Below are 17,796 nucleotides of genomic sequence, written 5' to 3' on the forward strand. Positions count from 1 at the left end.
CTGTGTTTGTGTGAGGTGAGAAATGTGATTCTGAAGACTCTTTCAAAAATGCCAAGAGCTTCAGAATATACACATTATCTTACACTCAAATGATCTTCACTCAGCTCTGTGACAAAGATATCAATTATTCTTCCCATTTTACAGATAAGAAGGCTGAGGATCAGGTATTATAAGTTACTTCTCCTCAAGGACAGAGGAAGTGATGGAGTCAGAAATTGAAAAGCTCTAATATTGTTCTTGATTTATTATAACTTGTTCACTCCAATTTTTGTACTGTTTTAATTTATATATATATTCGAACTGTTCGGACAGATGAGCAGTCTCAGCCTGGATCACTGACTCAAATCCTTAGCCCAAAAGATGATTTTCAACCACTTCCAAAAATCTTTGTGGAAATCCAGGAGAGATTTTACAACATAAGCATCTTTCTCTTCTTTCTTCTGTTGTCTCTCCCATTTTATCCTTCTTCCCCTTCACAACATCCCTAGCCTAGGAATACCCAGCTGTGAACAGTGGAGGGCAGTAAAGTACAGGGTACATAGAAAAGAAAATGTATTGTATGTGCAGGTTCTTGGCTCTCTCTTAACTTGTTGTATGCTTATGATCTTTGGCAAATCACTTAACTTCTTAGGACGTCTGTTTCTTCACTTGTAGCAGCACCTTACAGGCCTGACGTGGCACACAAATAGAAAAATGCATTTGTTAGGAAGCTTCAAAAAGTACTGAGCATCACACAAATGCCAGATGGCATCATACCATCATTACTACTCAGAGTTGACATCTACTCCTGGCCTAAACAGTCCCAGATGCAGTACCAAGCCTAAAAACAGGGGGGCCCAAGGCTCCAGTAATACTTTGCCATCTATATAAAATTTTAGCATTTTCTTCATCATGAATTTTCTATACTAACTTTGACTTTTAAAAATATTGCATTAAAATATGATAAATCTTTAAAAAATATTATGGTCTTGGAAGCAGATGTGGCTCAAGCAGTTGAGCTCCTACCTATCCCATGGGAAGTCCCAGGTTTGGGTCCTGGTGCCTCCTGAAAAAAAAACAAACAAACAAGCAAAACAAACAAAAAAAACAATTCAGGGAAAGGGATGTGGCTCAACCAGATGGGCTCCTGTCTACCATATGGAGGGTCCAGGGTTCAATGCCCAGGGCCTCCTGGTAAAGGCAAGCTAGCCTGCGTGGTGAGGTGGCCTATGTGGAGTGCCGGCCCACACGGGAGTGCCGCCCCATGCGGGAAAGCCACCCTGCGCAGTAGTGCCACCCCATGCAGGAGTGCAGGCCAACATGGAGAGCTGGCACAGCAAGATGACGGAACAAGAAACAAAGAGGAGAGACAATGAGAAGATGTAGCAGAATAGGGAGCTGAGATGGTACAAGAGAAAGACCGCCTCTTTCCCACTCCAGGAGGTCCCAGGATCAGTCCCTGGAGCCGTCTAATGAGAATACAAGCAAAGAAAGAACACACAGCAAATGAACGCAGCAGACAACAGTGGGATGAGGTGGGGGAGAAATAAATAAATAAATCTTATTTTTAAAAAAAAAACACACAATTCAGGGAAGCCGATGTGGCTAGGTGGTTGAGCACCAGCTTCCCACATATAAGGTCCTGGGTTCATTCACTTGGAGAAAAAATGGGGGGGGGGAATACACATATACATATATAAAATGGTCTTATTTTTGAGTTTTTGGGTACTCTCTTAATTCCACACCTGAAACAAAGGCCTCAATGGCCTCACATGTGGCAAGAGAAGAAATAAAACAAAAAAAATACATTTTCCTAACTTTTTTTTTCATATTTTCTTTTTTTGTATTCCTAAGTAACTCTTATACTAATCCCCTTTAGGTATTGAAGCAAGTGACCCAATCCACTTCTTTCTATCTCTAATCTAGACTACTTACTTGGTGGGTTTTTGTTTTTTTAAAAGCATATTTTAAAAAGAGCCCAGTTTCAGCCACATAAAAATACATGTTAAAATAGAGGAAAATCATCTCCCATCTCTTCTATAAACATGAAATAATTTTTTATAGCCCCTTAAATTATTAAATTTACAGTGAATGTACTGGTTCCAAATAAGCAAAGAACTCTAACTGGAAATGATTAGGGATGCCCCAAATTTAAATCCCCAAGAATGCCAATGATCAGGAGCTATGCAGGCTTTCCTTCCATACTAATCCAAAAACATTTGGCCACCTCTATGGACACCTCAGACTTCTGGAAGCTAAGTGTGTGACTGTTTGTAACTCTTGTTAAGTTAACCTAGGGGGCAGAGAAGACCTGGAATCTAAGCGGTTCTTCACCCTCTTCCAGGCCCCCACCTTTCCTTCACCCTTTCTCCCAAGAAAAAGACTCTGTTTTGACTTCCAAAGAGAGTGTGGATGTTTCCATCTCTATCCAAGACCCTGGAATGAAGGAAACATGTTCTGCAGAGCAAAATTTCTGAGATTATTTCATGGATTTAAACCAACTTCTTAAGGTTTTTTGGGGGGTTTGGGGGGTGGGAGGGAATAGCACTGATTAGAAGTTTGCCTTTACAGTAAAACTGTAATGAAATTAAACTGTATTATAACATTGACTAATCGGTGACTACAACAATTTTTCTCCTCAAGAAACCATTTCTGATACCCAATCAAATCTATTAGCTTATTCACTTTCTTCAGACTTATTTGTGTCATATTATTTTTTAAGGATTTCAAATATTTTATTTAAAAAATGTTATTTGTAGTTCATTTAAGATAAACTTTATATTGAATTCCATAATTTCTTTTAAAAAAACTTTTATTAGAGAAGTTGTGAGCTTACATTTTTTAAGTCTAAAATTTCCATGCTCCTATAGTTCTCCCCAGTTCTTTTTAATTGTCTTTGCTTCTGGCACATCCTCAAGGCAAACAAGCCCTGTACACAGTGAGAGCTTAATATACATCTGTAGCCTCACTGTGGGTTCTTTTCTTGGAAATTTGCATATGGGGAGTTTTCCTTCTCAAGTACTAGTGCTCAGGTGAGCAGTAATGTTGTACAATCAATAATCCAATGGAAGAGTCAAATAGAGTTGGGACTGAGGGAAATCTCTACTTTAGAAACTGTAGCTCAAATGCAGACAATTATCTAAAAACAGGCTCCCCTGGAAAATGGAAGGCTGTGTTGGTGAGTTAATCCATCTAAAAACTGTAGGGGGCACAGAATTCTCAATTAAAAATCTGGAGGGTGTTATAAGAATGTCAATATAAGCTTGGCTGTATTGATTTGGCTGTACAGATTCTGCTGACTCACAGATACTGTGAATTCTACCCTCAGCTTAGTGCTTTTTATCATTGATTAAAATTTTTTTTTCCTTTTTAAAAAAAAAGCCACCAGAAGAAACAAATCCTCCAAGCCAACCAAACCCTAAATCTCCCACCTCCATGTACATAGCAATCAGGAATTAAGAATGTACAGACCACTTCAAAGAGTACAAAGCAACTGAGAAAGCTATACTAATTCCTTACAACTGTATAGTACTTTACACTTTTTAAAGTAGCTTTACTTTATCTCACTTCAAACATATAACACAGAATAGCTCCTGTACTAATATTCCCAAGTGACAGAAAAAGACACTTCCTACAGGTGGAATGTACAGAGTGCAAATACTTGACAAAGCTAGAACACCTATTATCTCCTGATTCTCAGTTCTGTGTTCTTTCACCACAAGTTCTCCTCCTACTTTAGAGCTGGTAACTCAACAGAGAGGAGGACCAAAAACTTTAGAACCTATAGGTTTTCTCAGCCTGAAACATGAATCCACCAAGCCTTTTTACTTTTACTTCAAAATGCCAAGATGCTGAATTCCTACACATTTCAAAGTGGAGAGCTTTAACAAGAAAATTTATTTTGTTTAAGCTGCAGTAGCTCCCAGGACTGAGACTTGAACATCTGCTCACCAATCAGAGACAGAAAGCCCTAGCAGATCAAATTCACTCCATGGGGGCCTGGTGATAGGAAGTCACTTATCTTTTCGGAAGAGCAGCAGCAGCCCAGTGCTCTTGTAGGAGATATTTCCTTAGCTGCACACTTATAAGAGGGATCATCTGGCTAAATTCTATACAGTGCTTTGAAATTATAGCTATTGGTATATTGTGAACATAACAATGCTACTTTAATTATGCAGACATTACTCCAAGAAATCTCAATTTCTGTTTCCTAACTACCCCACTAGGGGTAAAGCAACCATTATAAATAAAAAATAAATACTTTCAAATCACAGCTAGGAAATCTACAGCAAGATCATTTTAAAACACCATAACTCATTTAAAAATGCCCATCTCTGTGGTCCAGGACAAGTTTGGTGGTACTGAATATATACCACAACTTTGCATTTGCAAAGCTAAGGAACACTACAGAATACTGTGACAGTATGAAGCTGTATGGACCCCAGAAAAAGTGTGTTCTTAAAGTTAATACATTCCTATGCCTGTGGGACACTTTTGATTGAATGGCTTAAGTTGAAAGCCTTTGACTGGACTGCAGGACCCAGGATGGGTTCTTGGTCATCTTGCTGGAGTCTTTTATAAATGGAGGACTAAAAGCAGCAGACACACAGAGAGAAGGAACCCAGGAGCTCAGAGAGCAACCTGGGAGATAGGAAACCACAGATGGAACAGCTGTAGAAGCTGAAGAGATAAGACTGGAAGAGAAGCCAGGCGCCTTCATGTGCCTTGCCACATGGAAGGAGTCCAGGATTGCCAGTAGCCGACCTTGAGACAGCATCTCTGATGATACCCTGATATGGACATTTTCACAGCCTCAAAACTGTAAGCTTTTAATCTAATAAATTCCCATTATAAAAGCCAAACCCATTTCTGGTATATTGCATTGGCAGCCTTTAGCAAACTAAGACAAATAACTAACATATATTTAGCCATATACCTATTTGGGAAAAGTCCCTCAACTACTTCTTATCTGACCTCAGTGAATTTAGGATTCACTAAAGACAATTTCCCAACACACTGACAGTGCTCATATAGTACCTATTTGTACCATGTTCTGATCTGAAAAGAAAGATGGCTGTTTCACCTATCTTATTTGGCAAAATTTTAAAAATAATTCCTCTATATTTGCTTTTTATGATCAACTTGTTACGTCCCAATAATGCAAGATTCTGTGAGGTCAGGAATCATTCCCATAAGATAGACAGAACAGTATCTTGAGTTTTTCATATACAACAATGAAGTGCAGAGCAAAGAACACTGGGTTTGTATCATTGGGCTCTGCTACTTGTTTCTTCATCCACAAAATGGAGATAATGACTCTCTGTGCTACCTAGCTTAATAAATACCAAATGTGAGAATATGTATGAAATCATTTCATTAACTATAAAGTTCTATGTTTCATATAAATATAACAAGCTATTACCTGGCTTAACCACCTTCACGGGTGAGGCTCTGTGGGCATTTGGCCAATTAATTATCAGGAGAAAAATAATCATAAAGTTAAGGATATAAAAAATCAGGTTAGAAATTTACCACTATTTCTCTAGTGAAATTTTTCTTTCTCTCTTTATTTTAGATTGAGGATAATTACAAGATGCTTAGCCTAGAAACTAAAATAGATGCCTTATATTAAAAACTGTGCTAAATCTTACAGATGGGGTTGGTCCCATTCCTGGTCATTTATTGTGTGTGCTGCTCATGGGTGTGATCATGACCATGTAGCTATAATCTACTTGCTAAGCAAATGTGACCAAACTTCTGCATGTGTATTTTGTATTTATGTTTGGCATCAGAGGATGCTGCCATCTGAGACTTTACAAAGCTAACAACAATAAGATTAAGGCCAGGCAACTCAGGAAAAAAACAAACTGTATTTGCATTGAATGGATATATGGACACACACATATATGAGTGTGTACATGTATGTGCATATATTAATCTCAAGGAAATACTGGATAAGATCTCAGGGAAATAGTCATATGTCTTCAGAGTAAATGAAGGCCATCAGTGCTTCTAATCTTTTTTTCTAATCTTTCTGGGGCAGTATTTACAATCTTTTTCACATCAAGGCACATAAGAAACTTTTTTGAATATTTAAAATATGGCCTGATGCTGGTGTCCTCACTCAACTTGTCACAAGGTCATCTATCAATGCAGAGTGCTCAAAGCATTCTGAGAAAAATGTGGGCTAATAGTGATACCCTTACTTTATTATGTTGTCAGGTAAAAAGTTACAAATTTTAACTAAACTAACAGTCAAAAATCAAACAAGTGACTTTTCAGAGTAATGAATACTAATATATGGGTACTGCTTGCTTAGAACTTTTTTTTTTTTTTACTAACAGGAGGGTGCAATCGAAACAGTTTGGAGACCAATAATCTAGAGGGCCATGCCATGCTCGTTTCTGGATGTCTCAACTTCAGGGTGAGTCTTTTTTGTGTTTTCATCTTTGACATAATGCTTTAGTCTTCTGGTCCTTCTTGCTGTTCTCTCCCTTTTTTCTCTCTCAAACATCTTTCAGGTTCAGCTATAATCTCTATGAGCTTAAACTCCAAATATGTGACCAATTCTGATATTTCTCCAAAGCACTAGTCCTCCACGTACAGTTGCCTGCTTGACATTTCTAAACAAAAAGCTACTCACAACTCAAACTCCAAGTGTCCAAAATCAAACCTACCTTCCTCTTTCCCCAAACCTGTTCTAACTTTTCTATTTCTATTAAGACACTGTCATTCTCCACTCAACTAGGCTTGAAATCTTATGGTCAACCAGGATGCTCTTTCTCCTCTGTTTCTCTGTTTCTCAAATCTAATCAACTGCTAAACCCTGTAGTAATAGTGTCCAACAGTATCCTCTCCTGACCTTTATTTGGACTGCTAATATTCTGTTCAGGCCTTCCATGTAATAATAAAAATTAACAGCTAATATTTACTGTGTGCCAGTCATAGTTTTAAGCCCTTTAAATTGTACCTGTCAACCTTGCTAACCGTTTTGAGTTGCGAATCTAGCATGTTAATTCCCTTTGTTGGTCAATTTCTACTGTCTTCTAACTCAAATTCATTCTACATAAGATGTCTAATAAATCATGTAAAAGCACAACTCTGATAATGCCACACCTATCACCCCAAATCTTCAATGATTCACCAATTTCGAGGGGACAAAGTTCATGTTTCTTAGCCTGGCAGTCAAGAAAAGACCCTCCAAAATATGAACCCAACTTACCTCTCCAGACTTTTGTACCACTCTCTCGTCCCCAACTCAGCTCATTATGCTACAAGCAGAGTGAACCATTTACTGCTCTCTTCAGCACAAGCTACACTTTTTGAATCATGACGGTGCTCATGCTGCATACCATGCCTGGAATGCCCTTGTCCCTACCTCCCTGAGTCCAGTTAAAGTACCACAATACCTTTTTCACTCCTGAGCCAGAAGTAAAGGTCTCTCTTTCCTCTGAATTCTGTGTAAGCTGCATATCAGTTTCTAATACCTGATAGATATGTCATCAGTCTCTCCTATTAAGAATGTTAGATCCTTGGGAACAAAACTTCATTTGTATGTATCTTCAAAGTCTTCATATCCAGATATACTAAATGTCTGTTGAATAAGTGAAAGAAGGTTGAAAGATCTAACTTTAGTACTTCTCAATAGCTTAGGTAGATAAAGTAAAAAATCATTTTATCTGGATATTTCTGGTCAAGCAGGTTTCCCCTTAGCTGTCACAGTTGAAACTATGCAGAGAGACCAAAACTATAGTACTTCCAAGAAAAAAGGATAACCAAATGAATTGGCATTGCTGTGTACTGTGATTATTTTAGTCTCATTTCTTCCTTTGATCTAAGGAACAGAAGGTCGCAAGCTATGTTATGCCACTCTAAAGTTAAATATTTACTAGGCGGGTTTTTCTTAGTTCTTCCTTTACACTGGAATTTACCTTCATTTCTTATCCTTCAACTACCCTTTTTCACTGCAGAGTGTGGAACTGTAATTTAATTTATAATAAACACTCTGAACAGAGAAAAACTTTTGGTCAATTATTGAACAGTGGGGTCTGGTTTTGAGGAGCTGAGGGGAGAGCCTAGAATATTAGGGAGATATATAAATAGAATCTGACCACGTTTTAAAGAGCTGAACCCAATATTTGAGGCAGCAGTAAGAACAGATTAAAAAGAAAACTAATAAACCAATATTCATAGTGGGAATATTCACAATAGCTAAAAGGTGGGAGCAATCCAATCTCACTGAATGGCATGCTTGGGAATGGTTAAGATGGGAAAGTTTATGTTGTATGTTTCCATAATTTTAAAAAAAGTGATTAAAGAGAAAATAACAATTAGATGCAATACATGATCCTGTACTGGAATAATGAAGGAGAAAAAGCCCAAACGGACATTATTGGGATTTATGAAAAAATTGGAATACAGACTATAAGTTTTATATCAATGTTAAATTTTCTGAACTTGATAATTAAGGCCGTTATGTAAGTGAACACCCTTGTTCTTAGGAAATACAAATGGAAGAATTAAGTGTTTAAGAAACATGATGTATACAACCTACACTTAAATATTTAGAAAACAGATAATAGATATTTAGATTGATGGATGGAGAAATGGATAGAATGATAGAGCAAATGTGGCAAAATGTTAAAGGTAGGTGGATCTGTGTGGAGGGCATGTTAGAGTTATCTGTCTGGGTCTTCTATTATTTTTGCAACTGTCCTGAAAGTTTAAAACTATTTCAAAATAAAACTTTTCTTTTAAAAATTAAGAAACTAAACTTCTGGGAAATGCAGACACGAGTTACATCATGCAAGCTCTCATTCTTTTTTGTTCAAAAATATGAAGGTGATGAAAAGAAACCCAACTATAAAAGAGGAAAATAAAAATTTTTCAACTAGATCATGGTCTTTCAGAGAAAAGAACAAAAATCAAACCCAAGTCTATCCAAACATGCATATTCACATACACAAGTAATACCAGTTTGCCAGTAGGAAACAGTAAAGTCAGTATAATTAAAAAACTATTTGAAGAGTATGTAAACTTGACTGACCAACACTGATATTTTCATCTTGTCAGATGCTTAAAATTTGTTTATTAAATATAGGTTAGCTTAATGACTCACTTGAAGAAACAGGCCCAAATTTGTTTGGGAATTAGCTTGATCTTGTAGTGTTAATAAAAAACACTAACTGCATACAGGTGTTGTATCATATACCTTAGGTTACTTCCTTGTAATAAATGTAACCCAGCTCTCTGGGACACCTCAGCCAGGTGGGCATCATTAGCTTCCTAGCTGATTCTCAGTTTTCTGAATAAGCAATTGGCTGAGGCAAGAGATATTCAGATCCCAAAAGGGACGAGTTAAGTCTGCTGCCTCAGCAGACATTTTAACCAGCAGACCCCATAAGGAGACTTCTAGATCTCTTCTATCGCCCATTTTCTCTCTGTTCCTTCAGGGGGATCCAAACAGCAAACCTGAACAGATGTACCAAAAGGAAAAGAAACATGAAAAATAAAAAGTAAAAACAACTTGGGGAGAAAAAGAAACACGTAATGAACTAGTGGGAGTCAGAATATTCGAACTTGCATGGGTGAGCCACTAAAAAGCTAAAAGACCTTGATCAGGACACTTAACTTATCTGGGTTTCAATTTCCTCACTTTAAAGAAGGAACCAGACTACATCCCTAAATAATTCCCATCAGCCTAACAACTCTATAACATGTATGTATTATTGGTGATAGGGATGGGTAAATATCATTTCATTCATGAAGTCCACTTATAAATAAATGATCAGCTTTAAGAATGCTTTTTAGGTTGCTGAGGACTCCATCAAAGTATACAGCTTCTTTAAAAGGAGATTTTATCTTGTTTTAGGAATGAAAAACCTACAGTGAAGATGGTTACTGTTTTTAAACACACACTTCCCTGGAATAGGAATTTTATTTGGAAAGGCCAATGCTGATTGTGTCAAACCTCATTCTGTCTGAATATGATTCTTTTAATGCACAAAAAGGAGCAGGCAATGTTAATTGACTATGCCTAAGAGGAAGTGACTTATTACAACAGGAAATCAAATAGATCAGAAAATATCCATTCCACCCCAGAAGAAACAAATGAAGTCCTGAAAATAGATGACAGACATGTATGATGGTATGAATGAAATCCCCATGGGTTTCCACCACTTATCTTAGAAAGATACGTCACAGGAAGTATCAACTATGTGGAACTTATTCTAGTGATTATGTTTTCACAAGGGAAACCAATTATTATTTTTTTAAGTCTTCATCCCAACATTTACTTACTTGCTAACACTTTGTAAACTATTTAACCACCTCCCTAGCCTGAAAACTGACCAAAGGCGATCATGTGATCACAAACCCAGCAAAAATAAAATGACTCTGTTTTACATTTATATATATTTGGTACACAAACTAAAAATGTAACCTCTGCTTGGTAAACATCTGCAATCATTACAAGTCACCTGTATTTAATGCAAATCTCAGTATCCAAAATCAGAACAGGTTCCTAATTCTTATTATGAGAGGTTCCTAAATCTAATAAGGATTTTTTTTTAAAAAAATCAGCATTGCTATTTTTCTTATTCTGAGAGGTCCTTAATTTTCAACAGCGGTTAAAATTCTTTCATAGGAATCTTGGGGTGGGGGTGAGGCTGGTAATCTTTCTTATATGCATTAAATAGAAAGGATCATGTCAGTGTAAACAGGAATATGCAGTTGGAGGCATGTGGAACCAGTTTAAAAAGAGTGTTTGAGGTTTAAACAAGTTCCTTTGTAAAGTATTAAAATATTAGCATTTTTCTTTGACTTTATGCCTATCTTCATAAGCATTTATCCCCCAAATATTAGTATGTAGCATTTCACAATTTGCAAAGCCCTTTGACCATATAAGCTCATTTGTGACTCAACACTAAATAGGAAGGTGATGTTTTTAGGTCCCATTTTTATACTTCAAGATAATGACACTAAACTGCTGGCTTGCCCAAGTTCACAGAGCTACTAGCAGTTGAGTGGAACCTGAACACAGGTCTCCTGATTTCAAACTGCCTGATTTTGCTACTGCACCATACTGTCTCAAATATTGTAATCATAGTAAAATAAAGGCCCAAATTTCAGATTGTGACTAAGCCCCCTCCCCCCCCAATTCCTCCATCCCACCCCTGGTCTAAGTTAGTAGCTCTAAAGGTCTGCTCTTTCTGGAAGCAAAAAAGTTTTCATTTCTCCAGGAAGCATTTATCTGGCTCAAGTGTCAAATGAAGAAATTGTATAAATGGCATTGAACATACACTGGGAAATCTCTCAGTCACCAGGTTTCGCTTAGGCATGCCTATGTGCATTTTTCTAGGTAGTGGGTCAGATTCTCAGAGTCCATGACCCTAAAAAGGCAGGCTAGAGGCAGTGGCTAGGTAATTCCACAAAGTTCTCAAGCTTATAAAGAGTTCTATCTAGGCCTCATACTGTGCCCCACCTTCACTTTTGCCTCCTCCCCCTGCTCTAGGCGTCCTCTCAGCCAAAATGATCATTTAGTATCTAAAATTGTTTTTTCAATCATGTATAAAATCCAAAGCAACTAATAACAAATAAATCAATGACTTGTAAAAATTAAATTTAAATTAAAACACTTCTATTAAAATGTAATCCTTAACACATTCTCCTTTCTCTTCTGACTTAAATTTCCAGAATGACCATTTTCTTATCAAAGGTACTCCAATCCCCACCAAAGAAGTTTCACAAACATACTAGTTTGAACTCCAGAAATACCATTCAGCACTAAAACTCTCTAGATTATGAGGATAAGGTTTCCTGCAAGGAATTCTAAGTCTGTTAGGCAGTTTACTCAACTATCATTCCGCAAGGATTTAGAATTTTTTGCCAGAGGAGGGAATGGAGAAGAGTGGGAGAGAGAATGTAGCCCTATTGTCTTATTGCTTGAAAACTCCTAATTTGAATTTATAACATATTCCTACTAACCACTAGACCCAAATATCAGAAGCACAGTCTCTTTACATCTTAGATAGAGCTTTTCAGTCCTAATCTCTATAAACAAACTTTGTCCTTCAATCTTTCAACTCCTCGGCAGTTTTTCAAGGTCACTTTTGTGAGCAACGACAGAGGCCTGCATTCACCAACTTTGACTGCTACATAAACCTCTCCAACTCCAAAAGCTCAAAAATCTAAACCCCTAATCAATCCTCTCAAGTAAATCCTTTACTAGAGGGGAAGCAAGGGGAAGGCAAATCAACACCCTTCAAACTTCTCCAATAGTCTGCTGCTTTTTCCCATCCAAATACCGAGCGCTGCTGGCTCACAGCTCCACAGTGAGTCTGCTGCAGAAATGTTCCAATGACCTTCATTCCATATTTGCAAATAAAAAGAAAACTAAGGATTGCTTTTATTTAGCCACTGTATTATAGATCTAAGTACAGGGGATGGAAAACTCCTAGTCACAAGAACTGTAGGGTAATGATTAGCAACCTACATTAACTTCCTATTCCACAAGAGGAAAAAAAATGATCAAGGACAAATCTTAACTTCCCTATTCACAAATTGCAGGCAAATTAGGATTTTAAGTGTCATACAGAGAATTAAAAGCATTTTGCTCACAACATTTTAAAGATCCAAATCAGGAGCTGACAGAATGAGTGAATTCAGTGGAAAAAAGATTTGCTCTCTTTGCTCTCGTCACTGCCAATACAGTTGACAAGTATGTTTCTGTCCAGCATTCTAAGCGTATATGTGTGTTTTAAAATAGAAAGGTTGCCACCAAATTAGTATTTATTAGAATCTTGAGGCAGAGAGGTAAATCAAGAAAGTTACGGGAAAATTTCACATTGACATGTGGACCTTTACCATTAGAACCTGCATTGGTGCAAATCATATTTTTACACAAATTCAGATCAGCAAAGGTGTTGCTTCCACCCCTGAAAACGGAGATGTCAGCAAAGCGCATGGTAATAGAAAAACTCTTACGACAGCTCAGCTTATTCTGTAAGAAAGCTTCAGTGCACTTGAACAAAGGAAAATTATTTGGAAAACAGTTAAGTTTATCCAGTGCTAAGAAAAAGTGCTCTGCTTCTGTATGACCCTAAAAAAATGCCTTTCTTCATGTACTTGATCCTGTCGATACTCCCTAGGAAAAGAAATCCTAGTTGAAGGGCATGCAAAATCTAAACAGAGCAAGGTATTCTAGGTGCACCAAAAGGTATGCATGGAATGTAAAGTGGCCATTTTCTGAAACAGTGCAACTTGTCTACACTCTCTGAAGCTAAACAGTTTCCATCATTTCAACACAAAACAAAGAATTAAACTTACCGGGAACTGCATTAATTTTACATGTAGTTATTTATATCTCCTCGGACAGGGAGAATTTAAGTCACTCATATCCCAACCCCCCAAAAGGACGAAGGAAACAAAAGGCAGCAGGAGATGCAGAAACCTGAGTCTGGAATGTCCACTCCAGTGAAAACCCGAACAGCTGTCCCCCCACCCCCCCGCAACAAACTATTCGCCATTTTTCTTTGTCTTTCAGCTGACCCCTGCCTCAGTGAAAAACTCCCAGGCTCCAATGAAGCCCTGCAGCCTCCTTCCACTTTAACAGTCAAAGGCATTCAATCTAGCATGCTATTTGACACCAAACCTTGCCTCCAAAGTGTTCCCATTGGCTGAGTTGCTTTATTGGTTAAGAACACAAAGCCACGATTGGCTGTTCACGTCATCAGTTACCTCCTTTGTACACTTCCTGTTTTAAAGTTACCTTGAGAAGCAGAACAGGGGTCAGAGCCAGGCTTCAAACTACGGGAAATATAAGGCTTGGAAAGGCCAGGCAAATGCACACAGCAGACATACTAGGGCCTCATTTGCTTCCAAAACAGAGGACACAGCAAATTTAGAATTGTTCTTAAAATCACATGTAAAGGTCGTTACAGTTCCCACCCAAGAGATTTCTTATTGGTTGTCAGAGTTCCATTTAAAAAATTTAAGGTAATTTAACTGCTTCTGATTGGTCATCAAAGATGTCTATAAGATATTGCTACAGTATCCTATGGCAGTGAACCAGAGAAGCAATGTGCACAAGGTTGGAAAGTTGTAACTTAACTACCTTCAGTTATCTGGTGCACACTAACAGAAGAAAAAGAAAATTGGGTGTTAATCCATAGCTCCCAAGAGAATGCAGTTTCTTTAACAGTAACAAAGAGTGATATCCATATACAATAGTCTGCAGAGTTTCTGAAAAGGCATCTGTCATATCCATGTCAATTTTTAAAGCACAGATTATATCAGTACCAGGGCAAAGCACTTTATTTTGAAATACAAACTAATTTAAATAGGAAAACTCTGGGGTAATGTATGAAGTTAGTGACAAGGATAGTGGCATTTCCAAAATGTCTACCAGGAACCCAATGAGGGAAATGCAATGTTAAAGGGGAAAACTTTGGCAAAGATGATAGACCATCAGCAAATATAAGGTTTAAAGTACATTATGACTTAATGGTCTAACTTAAAGTGGTCACAAAATGTTACTGATTAGCTTACTTTTAATATCATAGCGGATAAACTTTTTCTACCACATTTTTATGAGTGTGTACCAGAGCTGATTTCAGGAGAGAGATTATAAGTATTCTTATTTGATTTAGGGTTACTGAAGCCATTCGGAGGTGCTGGGCAAAGATATGTTTGTGGATTTTGAGCCCAATAGGTTAAGTTTTAAGAGGAAGCTACTAACATGATGAAAATGAGTTACAGGTCTTATCCTTTTCCTTCGTTTTTTTTTTTTTAAAGATTTATTTCTCTCCCCTTCCCCACCCCCTTGCCCTAGATGTCTGTTCTCTATGTCTATTTACTACATATTCTTCTTTGTCCACTTCTGCTGTTGTCAGCCGCATGGGAATCTGTGTGTTTTTTTTGTTGCGTCATCTTGTGTCAGCTCTCCGTGTGTGAGGCACTATTCCTGGGCAGGCTGCACTTTCTTTCACGCTGGGCGGCTCTCCTTACGGGGCACACTCCTTGCAAACGGGGCTCCCCTACGCAGGGATACCCATGTGGCACGGCACTCCTTGCACGCATAAGCACAGAGTGTGGGCCAGCTCCACAAGGGTCAAGGAGGCCCAGGGTTTGAACCACGGACCTCCCATGTGGTAGATGGATGATGCCCTAACCACTGGGCCAAGTCTGCTTCCCTCTTTTTTTTTTTTTTTTTAATATTCAAATGGAAACATCTTGCCAGAACTTGATGCCTTGAATAATCTCCTTAGATATGCTTCTTGAAAGGTAGATGAGATCATTTCTAGAAATTCCTTGGTTTACTTTACATGAGAAGTCATTCTGGGCATCTGCAAAAATTCAGCAGGGCCCCGAAATAGGACAAAGGTGCTCCTTCTAATCACTTTGACATATTTCCCACATTGAGACAAAATTTCTGAACGCCAACCAAGTGCCAGGTATATTACAGACATTACTCCTTTCATTCTCACTACAACCCCCTTCAAAGTGTGAAAAAGTAAAGTTCATAGGAGTCATATACCTAGGATGCAAATTCAGGTCCCTCCTAGGGTGTTTCTCTTCCCATACTGTATCATACTGCTTACTAAAACATGGCACACCCAGGGCACATCCAAGGAAATTTCTAGGCATCACATATATGTTATGCATAAACCGTTACCCAACTTCATCCATTTAAAATTAGAACTCCCAGACTATTGTTGAGTTTAATCTGTTGATCAGAGACTTGGCTAAGTATCTTGACCAAAAGAGCACCCTATAAGTTAATATAAATTTTATTATTAAGAACATTTAAAGAGTAACATTTATAATCTACAAGGATTTGAGACAGCTAACAAATGAATAAATTATTAACAACCATATAGACTGAAATATTAAGGGATTGTGTGACAATTTCACTATGGCATCCAAGAGTCTGATTATGTGAACAAGGGGGGTATCTGTGCCTGAGGTTATAAAGAATTACAGATATTTTGATTCTTTCTTTTCTCAAACATTTAGATGGCAAATTCTGAATAGCTATCAACCTAGGAACAGAAGACAGAAAGGCCAATAAGCCCAGAAAAATAAGCATAACATGGTCACATCACTAGACTATTAATTAGTGGCAGTATGGCAAAGCACCTAAGCACTTGGGGGTCAGGTAGAGCTAGTTTGGTTCCTGTAATTGTATTTCTGGCTCCTGTAATTAATCGTATGACTCTGGACTAACCCTGAACTTCAGTTTCCTCATCTGTAAAATATGGATATCACCATCTACATCACAGAGCCACTGTAAGGAATAAATGAGCTGAAGCATATAAAGCACATTGTACTATGCCTAGATATGCATCAATAAACACAAAGTGCTATGCTGTCCAATCCAAATCCTTGTTTTACAGAGGAGCTAAGGCTCAGAGAGTGGCAAGACCTGCTTAAGACCCTGAAGATACTTGAGGAGAAAGTCTCTCCTATCTCCAGCATATCCCACAGGTCTGCATTCAGCAACTTCACAGCCATAAAGTGCAGTGTGGGAGGACTACCAGTTGCTACCAAAAATCTTCCCCAGTTTTTATGCCAGATATCCATGCCTTTTATCACCAATCCCAGCTGAGGTCTGGATATTATTCCAAAAGTCTGCCCTTTGACTCTACTTTTGATGTACCAGATTAAACCAATATTGTCCCTTCATACTTTGTGAAGGTCTTCAACACAGTTAGACTATGAGGCTTGTGGGATCATTGAGATTCCAACTCACATTCTTCTCTGGTCCTGGATATCAACAGCCCTCAATACCAGACAACTGCATTTACTCATCCTAAAAAAAACACCAGATCACAAAATCTGTAACTCTGGTTATGTGGTTCAAGCTGCAATGCTGTGATAGAAGGCAGAGTGGGAAGTGATGCTCTTGATGAGAAGACTGACTGAATGATAGCTACCTACTTGTATATGATCTTGGCCAACTTACTCAACCATCTCTGAGCTCATTTCTTCATGTGTAAAATGAAAACAAAAACAAAAACAAAAACAACACCACCACCACTCAGGAGTGCTAAAGCTTAACAGGGATAAGTGAAAGCACTGAGCATAAAACTGGCATGTGGTAGGCATTCAAGTAATACTTAAATATGCACTTGACTATACTTGTATATTACAATTACTTTTAAAATTTTTATTGTGGCAACATATACACACCATAAAATTTGCCATTTTAACCATTTTAAGTGTTGCCATTTTAACAATTCAGTGGTATTAATTACATTTACAATGTTGTGCGACCATCACCACCATAAATTACCCAAACAGTAGTTCTGGACCTGTTAAGCAATAACTCTCCATTCCACCACACCCCTTCTCACTAGCCTCTGGCAAAATTCTATCTACTTTCTGTCTCTATGAACTAGTTTATTCTACATATTTCAGGTAAATGAACAAAACAATGTCTGTCTTTTCCATGTCTGGCTAATTTCACTTAGCACATATAATTACTTTTTAATTTGTCTCTACTACTGAGAAGGGTTTCTTGAAGGCAACAAATGTGTTTTATTTATTTTCATATTCCTAGAGCTCAGCATAGACACATCAAATTTGATCTCGTAGTGTCAAGGAAATAATAGGGAATAGTGGGGACTGAGGAAAGTTGGAGAGTGTATGTGCCATTTAAAGGGGCAGCCATTACTCCACTCCAATTGACCATGGTTATGCAGCAATGCTGCCCACACCAGTAAGAGCTTCAGATTATTTAAAAGAAGCAAAAGCCATATTCTTAAAATGCCAATCTTTACATTTTTAATTTTGGTTCAAAAAAATTTTTTTTCTGTA

At 37.8% G+C, this 17,796-nt stretch overlaps 1 protein-coding gene across 9 annotated transcripts in view; it reads right to left on the minus strand.

Annotated features, from left to right (window-relative positions):
* The window catches only part of NFYC (nuclear transcription factor Y subunit gamma), a 77,280-nt gene that overhangs the window by 43,638 nt on the left and 15,846 nt on the right, over positions 1-17,796 (minus strand). Inside the window, exon 1 of one of the 9 annotated variants that reach the window (XM_004450647.4) lies at positions 13,306-13,604. The exons of 5 other annotated variants lie outside the window; for them this stretch is intronic. The gene's annotated coding sequence lies outside the window, so the exon portion shown is untranslated. Of the gene's footprint in view, positions 1-7,201; positions 7,221-7,388; positions 7,574-13,305; positions 13,605-17,796 lie in introns of those variants that run through there. 3 more of the 9 variants (XM_058303805.2, XM_071217525.1, XM_004450649.5) reach the window with 3 other exon arrangements.

This window comes from Dasypus novemcinctus, chromosome 9 (genome assembly GCF_030445035.2).
Source record: "Dasypus novemcinctus isolate mDasNov1 chromosome 9, mDasNov1.1.hap2, whole genome shotgun sequence".
Taxonomy (NCBI): Eukaryota; Metazoa; Chordata; class Mammalia; order Cingulata; family Dasypodidae; genus Dasypus; species Dasypus novemcinctus.